The following is a 7,999-nucleotide window of genomic DNA, read 5'->3' as shown; positions in this document are numbered from 1 at the left end:
GCTTTAGATGATCTAACGATATCTTTTTCTTGGTGCCACTCATGTGAGTGGGAAGCAGTGTTATCAATAATTTTGTAAGCGTCAGTTGCGGGTTTCTTCATAATGGAACCACCAGCTGCTATATCGATGTCTTTTCTTGTAGTGATGTCGCATCCTTGGTAGAATATTTGTACTATTTGACAAGTGTCTAAACCATGTTGCGTACATCCTCTTAATAATTTTCCAAATCTTGTCCATGCTTCATATAAAGTTTCATTTGGCTTTTGTGTGAACGTAACAATTTCTCCTTGAAGTCTCACGGCTTTAGATGCCGGAAAGAATTGTTTAAGAAATTTTTCAACTAAAACGTCCCATGTATCAATCGCTCCTTCAGGTATCAATAACATGAGATATATCTGTTCATCCTCCACTTCTCTTATTTTAAATAGAGTGCAGATCCTATTAAATGTATGAAGATGTTCATTTGGATCTTCCTTCGGTGCACCACTAAATTGGCATTGATTAGTTACCATGTGTAAGATTTGTCCTTTAATTTCATAATCTGGCGCATTAATGTCAGGTTGAGTAATTGCGTGACCTTGGCCAGTGCGTTTATCTCGCATTCGATCTTCCATACTTAGAGGTTCCAGATTCTCCATAATTGAATTTGTTGAATCTGAATCACTATAGGATTCTGATTTAATGGTTGGTTCCTCGACAATCTCTGTTTGAATGATTGGTGGTTCCGGAGGAAAGATTAATGGTTCAGGATTTCTGAATTGTCCCTGAATATCCTCCGGATTCTCAATTGTGAGGTCGGGTTCAAAAAATGGATTATCGGAAATTTGAATTGGAGTACTTGGTCGACTGGATGACGATTCTAAAGAAAAATCAACGGCGACAATATTTGCTAGATGTCTTGATCGAGTTACAGGTGGTGAACGTACAAAAGGTGGTGAACGTTTTGCTCGGTGCATTCACTGAATATCCTATTAGTTATAAAAATTAAAAATTATATAAGTTGTCAAAATAATAGACTTTTCTGCTTTTGCCCACGTTTCGAATAGCCAATAGATGCAGCAGGGAGCCAGAACCCGTTAAATTTGGATGTCTATTAATTTAACCGCTTAAAATAATTTTTCGTCGAAATTTAAAGAAATTTTAGAGAAGAAATAGAAAATTCTATGTCCTAAAAACTAGATCGGCGAAAAATAGGAAAGAAAAAGAGCGCGTCGGAAAACGTCGAAAAATAAAAGGTCGAAAAATAATAAAAAGAACGTAGCGCGTTGAAACTTAAAAATCTAAAAACTAAGAATTAAAAGTTACGTCTAAAGGTATTAAAGCTTAAAAGAAATTCTATATCTAAAATGGCAATTACTTAAAAAGTACTAAAATATTAAAAACGGCGTCGCAAAATTCTATAGGACCTAAATCTTAGTCTTAAGAAAAAGCACTTAAGGAATTTTACGGCAAAGCCTAAAAATCTAGAAATAAAAATAACTATGGCAAAAAAAACTATGACTTAAAACTAAATACGAGCGAAAAATACAAATATTACGAATAAACGAATAAAAAGATACAAAATATAAAAATATACTTAAAGTTGTAAAAAGTACAATTTTTATAAAAATATTATTTTTATATTATTTATTTTATAAAAGTATTAAATTATAAAGTAATAATAACTAACTACAACTAAAAATACAAATTAAATACTAAAACTAAAATAAACTATAAATTAATTAAACCCTAATTATAATTTAATTAATAATAATAATAATAATAATAATAATAATTAAAACCTAACCCTAATTTGTACGTCCAAGGATTCAGACCTGTCCAGTCAACTCATGCGATCGCATGAGTTTTCTGTTATGGAGCTATGCGATCGCATGGGCCTCGGATCCGGTTCAGTATTGGGCTGCTACAGTACCAGGCCGAATAATTTTATTATTATTTTTTTTATTTTCTGTTTTACAATATATATAAAATATAAATATAACTTAAATAAAAATTTAATTTTAAAAACTAAAATAAAAATACTTATTCACTTTATAAACTCTTAAAAATATAAATGTATTTTTCTTTCTTTTTGTATTTTTATATATATTATATATTTTTTTTAAAAACGTATATTTTTATAAGAAAAATAAAAACTTTTTTTTATATATAGCGTTTCGCTTCTGGCGTTTATGTTGTTCCCCGGCAGCGGTGCCAAAAATACTTGATGTTAAAGCTTAGGGGTACAAAATAGTAGTATTTTTGCAAGGAAATACTATTAAATACGATACAATTTTACACAAGTTATTTATTTAATTATAGAATGGATATACCTAAACCTTGCTACAACACTTATAGGCAGTGTACCTAATAGTATAGTAGTGTAGTTTTTAGTAAGTCCGGTTTGTTTCACAGGGATCTTTTAAACAAGCTTAACGCTATATTTTTAAAAACTATATTTGTAAAAATACAAAAATATATAAGTAATATTATTATTATAAAAAGGGGGTTTTTACCGTTTAATGACCGGTTTGTCGATTTTAAAACATAAGTCGCAGTTAAAACCTAATGTAAAATATTAAAAATAAATATAACTTAATTTAAAGCGTAAAGTAAATAACGATAATGAAATTGCGATAAATAAAAGTGCGATAAAATAAAATTGCGATAATTAAAGAGTACGATAATTAAAAGTGCAATTAAATACAATGACAATAAATAAAAGTGCGATAATTAAAAGTGCAATTAAATATGAAATAAAAGAATTATGCTTATTTAAACTTCCATAATCATGATGTTTGACGTGTTGATTTTTAGTTTATTCCCATGGGTTAATTGTCCTTTGTCCTAGATTATTCGATATGTCCATATGGATTTATCCATAATAGTCCATCAGTCATAATCATAAAGTGCGAAAGTCTTCGTCAAATTATTCCCGAAGTCAAATATTTCAACTAATTGGAGATTCGAATTGTAACAAGGTCTTAATACTTTGTTTAATGAATACACCAGGTTATCGACTGCGTGTAAACCAAGGTTTTACTACTTTGTTAACAATTATACCAATTACCCTTGAATGTAATCCACCCCTGTTTCAACAAGTCTATTAACTATTAATCCAGTTCCGTGTCCGGTAAAATGAACAATTATTGGTATTTATAGATATCCCGCCCACCGTGCCCAGTCAAGCGTATGTGGTTATATATAAATACGTCAAATTATAAGTCTATATATTAAATTAACGAGGTATCATTTAGTTAATATAAAGCCCATTAATAGCCCATAGTCTAATTTCCACAAGTGTCGTTCTTTTATCCAAACATCAATTATGGTACAAAGCCCAATTACCCAATTTTAATATTTAGCCCAACATCACGATTATTTCGGCATTAAATAAGCATAATAATAACTTAGCTACGAGAAATTAATTTAAAAAGGTTGAACATAACTTACAATGATTAATAATGCGTAGCGTTACACGGACAGAATTTCGACTTACACCCTTACAACATTTGCTAACATACCCTTATTATTAGAATTTAAAATTAAAATTAAAATATAATATATATATATATATATATATATATATATATATATATATATATATATATATATATATATATATATATATATATATATATATATATATATATATATATATACGTTTTTTAAAATAAGAAAGGAAAAAGATATGTAAAATCGATCGAATGCGTTGCCTTTTATAGGCCCCATTTCTGTTTTGGTGTGCTCTGCGATCTCGAAGGGTTTCTCCTTCACAGCTCCGTGATCGCGGAGTGGTGGATTACAGCTCATCCAAGTTTGGCTCCTAACTTGCCGACGGATTTTTTAATAAATAAATATAATATATATATATATAATTTTAAGAATTATTTATATATTATATTATATCTATATGCATAGTTGACTTGTAATTTTCGCTCCGTTGCGTCGTGCGTTGAAAGTTGACTTAGGTCCCGGTTCCGGATTTTCGAACGTCCTTGCGTACAATTTGATATCTTGTACTTTGCGTTTTGTAACTTGTACTTTTGTCATTTCTAGACGCTTCTCAACAATAATTGGAACCACTTTGATTGTACTTTGTACTTTTGAGCTTTTTGGTCGTTCGCGTCTTCAATTCGTCGAATCTGTCTTTTGTCTTCACCTTTTATTATTTAAACGAATATCACTTGTAAATAGAACAATTGCAACTAAAAGCTTGTCTTTCTTGAGGGATAATGCTATGAAATATATGTTCGTTTTTAGCATTATCAGTAAGTTGATCCCGCCAAGATTGAAGCTATCAGCAAGTGGGAGACCCCCACTACTCCGACTCATATTCGCCAATTTTTAGGTCTCGCCAGTTACTATCGAAGATTTATTGAAGGATTCTCTCTGATTGAACGTCCTTTGACCGCACTGACTCACAAAGGCAAGAAGTTCATTTGGGAACCCGCACACGAATTAGCATTCCAAACTTTGAAGAAGAAGTTGACCACCGCACCTATCTTATCTCTCCCTGAAGGCAGTGACGACTTTGTTGTTTATTGTGATGCATCGAAAAGTGGTTTTGGTTGTGTAGTGATGCAACGATCAAAGGTTATTGCCTATGCTTCCCGTCAACTGAAGATTCATGAATGGAACTACACTATTCATGATCTCGAACTGGGAGCCGTCATCTTTGCGCTCAAATTGTGGAGACATTATTTGTATGGAACTAAGAGTACTATCTTCACCGACCACAAGAGCCTCCAGAACTTCTTTGATCAGAAGTAACTGAATATGAGACAGCGTCGATGGATCGAGATGCTAAACGACTATGATTGTGAACTCCGTTATCATCCTGGCAAGGCCAATGTTGTAGCTGACGCTTTAAGCCGAAAGGAGAGGACAGCACCTCTTCGTGTTAGGGCTCTGAACATCACCATCCATTCAAACCTCAACAGCCAAATCAGAGTAGCCCAAGATGAGGCTCTCAAGGAGGAAAATATATCTCACGAACATTTGAACATTCTTGTCTCTCGATTCGAGGTTAGGGAGTCTGGACTCCGATGTTATGCCGAAAGAATTTGGGTACCTCTTTATGGAGATCTACGGAACCTTATACTTGATGAAGCACACAAATTGAGATATTCGATTCACCCTGGAGCGGGCAAGATGTACCACGATCTTAAAGAACAGTATTGGTGGCTGAATCTTAAGAAGGACGTTGCAACTTATGTTGGTAAGTGTTTGACTTGTTCGAAAGTTAAGGCCGAACATCAAAGACCTTCTGGGTTGCTTCAACAACCGGAAATCCCACAATGGAAGTGGGAAAGGATCACAATGGATTTCATCACCAAGCTACCAAAGACGGTGGGCGGGTACGATACGATTTGGGTTATTGGTGACCGCCTTACTAAATCTGCACACTTCTTAGTGATGAAGGAGACGGATACGATGGAGAGACTTGCTCAATTATACATCAAAGAGGTTGTATCTCATCAGGGTGTACCTTTATCGATCATCTCTGATCGCGATCCCCATTTTGCTTCCAGATTTTGGCGTTCTTTGCAAGAAGCCATGGGAACCCGTCTCTACATGAGTATTGCTTATCATCCACAGACCGACGGGCAAAGTGAACGAACAATTCAGACCTTGGAAGACATGTTGCGTGCATGTGTTATTGATTTCGGAAAGGCCTGGGAAAGGCATTTGCCACTCGCCGAATTTTCTTACAACAACAGTTATCACTCGAGTATTAATGCTGCACCTTTTGAAGCATTGTATGGCCGCAAGTGCCGATCTCCTATTTGTTGGGCCGAAGTAGGCGAAAAGAAAATCACCGAACCCGAGGTAGTCCATGAAACCACGGAGAAGATTGCTCAAATTCAAGCGAGACTTAAGACTGCCCGTGATCGTCAAAAGAGTTATGCCAATCTTAAACGTAAAGACTTTGAATTCAACGTTGGTGACCGTGTAATGTTGAAGGTTGCACCATGGAAAGGTGTGATTCGTTTTGGAAAACGTGGAAAGTTGAACCCACGATACATTGGTCCTTTTGAAATCTTAGAACGTGTTGGACCCGTTGCTTACCGTTTGGATCTACCAGCACAATTGAGCTCAGTTCATCCTACCTTCCATGTGTCAAACTTGAAGAAGTGTCTTGCTGCACCCGAACTTATCATACCACTTGAGGAACTTACAATTGATGACAAACTCCACTTTGTGGAAGAACCAGTTGAGATTATGGATCGTGAGATCAAAACTTTGAAACGCAACAAGATTCTGATCGTCCGAGTACGATGGAATGCCAAACGAGGACCTGAGTTTACTTGGGAACGAGAGGATCAAATGATGTAGAAGTATCCTTACCTTTTTTCGACTCCTCCATCTACCTCAACTTAAAATTTCGGGATGAAATTTTCTTTAACAGGTGGGTAATGTAACGACCCTGGATTTTCCAACGTTATTTATTAATAATTATTATTAATACTTGTGATTAAATGTATGTATTGTTATACATTTACTTGTTACCGCGATTAACTTTTGAATGCCCGAAACGTCTTTGTGATACACGAACTTTCCACGAATGATATTTTTAATCATCATTTACATTCATGATTAAGCTTTATTAATCATTTTAAATTAACAAGTATTAATGGTTAATTACATGGGCTTTATTTGTTTAATTGCTACAAACTTGGAACTTGGGCTTTATATTTGTACATGGACTTAAAGAGCCCACCCTACATCATATATGGACTTAACTAGCCCATTTTACACATGTAAGTATCATTATGACTTAACTAGTTAGTTTAAAGACTTGGAATCTAGTTACTTGTTCTTCCCATGCATATGCCATCTATTAACCAACTTTTTTAGACTTTAACATGCATAAACTAGTAGACAACTCCTCTCCCCCCTTCTTTGATGCAGGCCGTCGGCCTATAGGCCTTGGGGAAGAGTTCAAAAATAATTTTTTTTACTACTTGATACACTTGCATCATCATTTCTCACAAACACACTTTTACTTGCATAACTTTTCTCTCTTTTTCTCTCAAATACTTGTAAGTAACTTGAACATTTTCTTCTCTTCTTTTCCTTCTAAAACCGAACCAAACATAATCATCATCATCATTTGTTCTTTGGTTGTTGTTTGATTACTTGTTTGTTATTGTTACTTACTTACTTGTTGTTGTAGTTATTCTTTACTAGTTACTAAGAACCAAACTTTCTAGTTTGATTCTTCATTTTATCTTGTTATTTCAAGAAAATACAAGAACAAAACTCCCTAGTTTATGTTCTACACTTAAAATATCAAAAGATTGTAAGTTCATAGTTGTTAAACTCATACTTGTAATTCATGTTTGTAAACTTAAAGTTTACTTTCTAAAGATCAAGACTTAGGCTTGAATCTTTAAAAGTATGAAACACATGAACTTATTACTTGTTTACTTAGTTTATTTCATTATATTATATACTTTAATTTCATGTTTGTTGGTTTAAATGGTCAAGTATTACAAGTTAGTCTTGATCTCATACTTTCTTGAACTAAAATTAACCTTAACAGTTCAAGAACATGTAAGTAAGCTTTCTTTAATTATAACTTGGTACACTTATGTTAGATCTAGACTTTTTGGTGTAGGATCTTCAAGATCTAACTAAGAACTATGTTCTACAACTTAAGATCTTGATTTTAAAAGTTTATTTTCAAGTTGTAACATAATATTAGTTTTAAAGTTCATGTATGTGTTAGATCTAAGACCTTGATGTAACTTTGGTTCATCAAACTTCATACAACTTTTAAGTGAGTTGTGCCCCATGTCTTAGACCTACACTTGTGTCATAATAGTCAAAACTTGGTTAATATTACTTTTATAGTTCATGTATGTGTCGGATCTAAGACTTTGATGTAACTTTGGTACATCAAACTACATACAACACTTAATTGAGTTGTGCTACATGTCTTAGACTTACAAAAATGTTATGATGGTGAAACCTTGGTTAAGATGATGTAAACACATCAACGAGTTGTACACTT

This window comes from Rutidosis leptorrhynchoides, chromosome 11 (genome assembly GCF_046630445.1).
Source record: "Rutidosis leptorrhynchoides isolate AG116_Rl617_1_P2 chromosome 11, CSIRO_AGI_Rlap_v1, whole genome shotgun sequence".
Classification (NCBI taxonomy): domain Eukaryota; kingdom Viridiplantae; phylum Streptophyta; class Magnoliopsida; order Asterales; family Asteraceae; genus Rutidosis; species Rutidosis leptorrhynchoides.
This window is presented reverse-complemented; position numbering follows the sequence as displayed.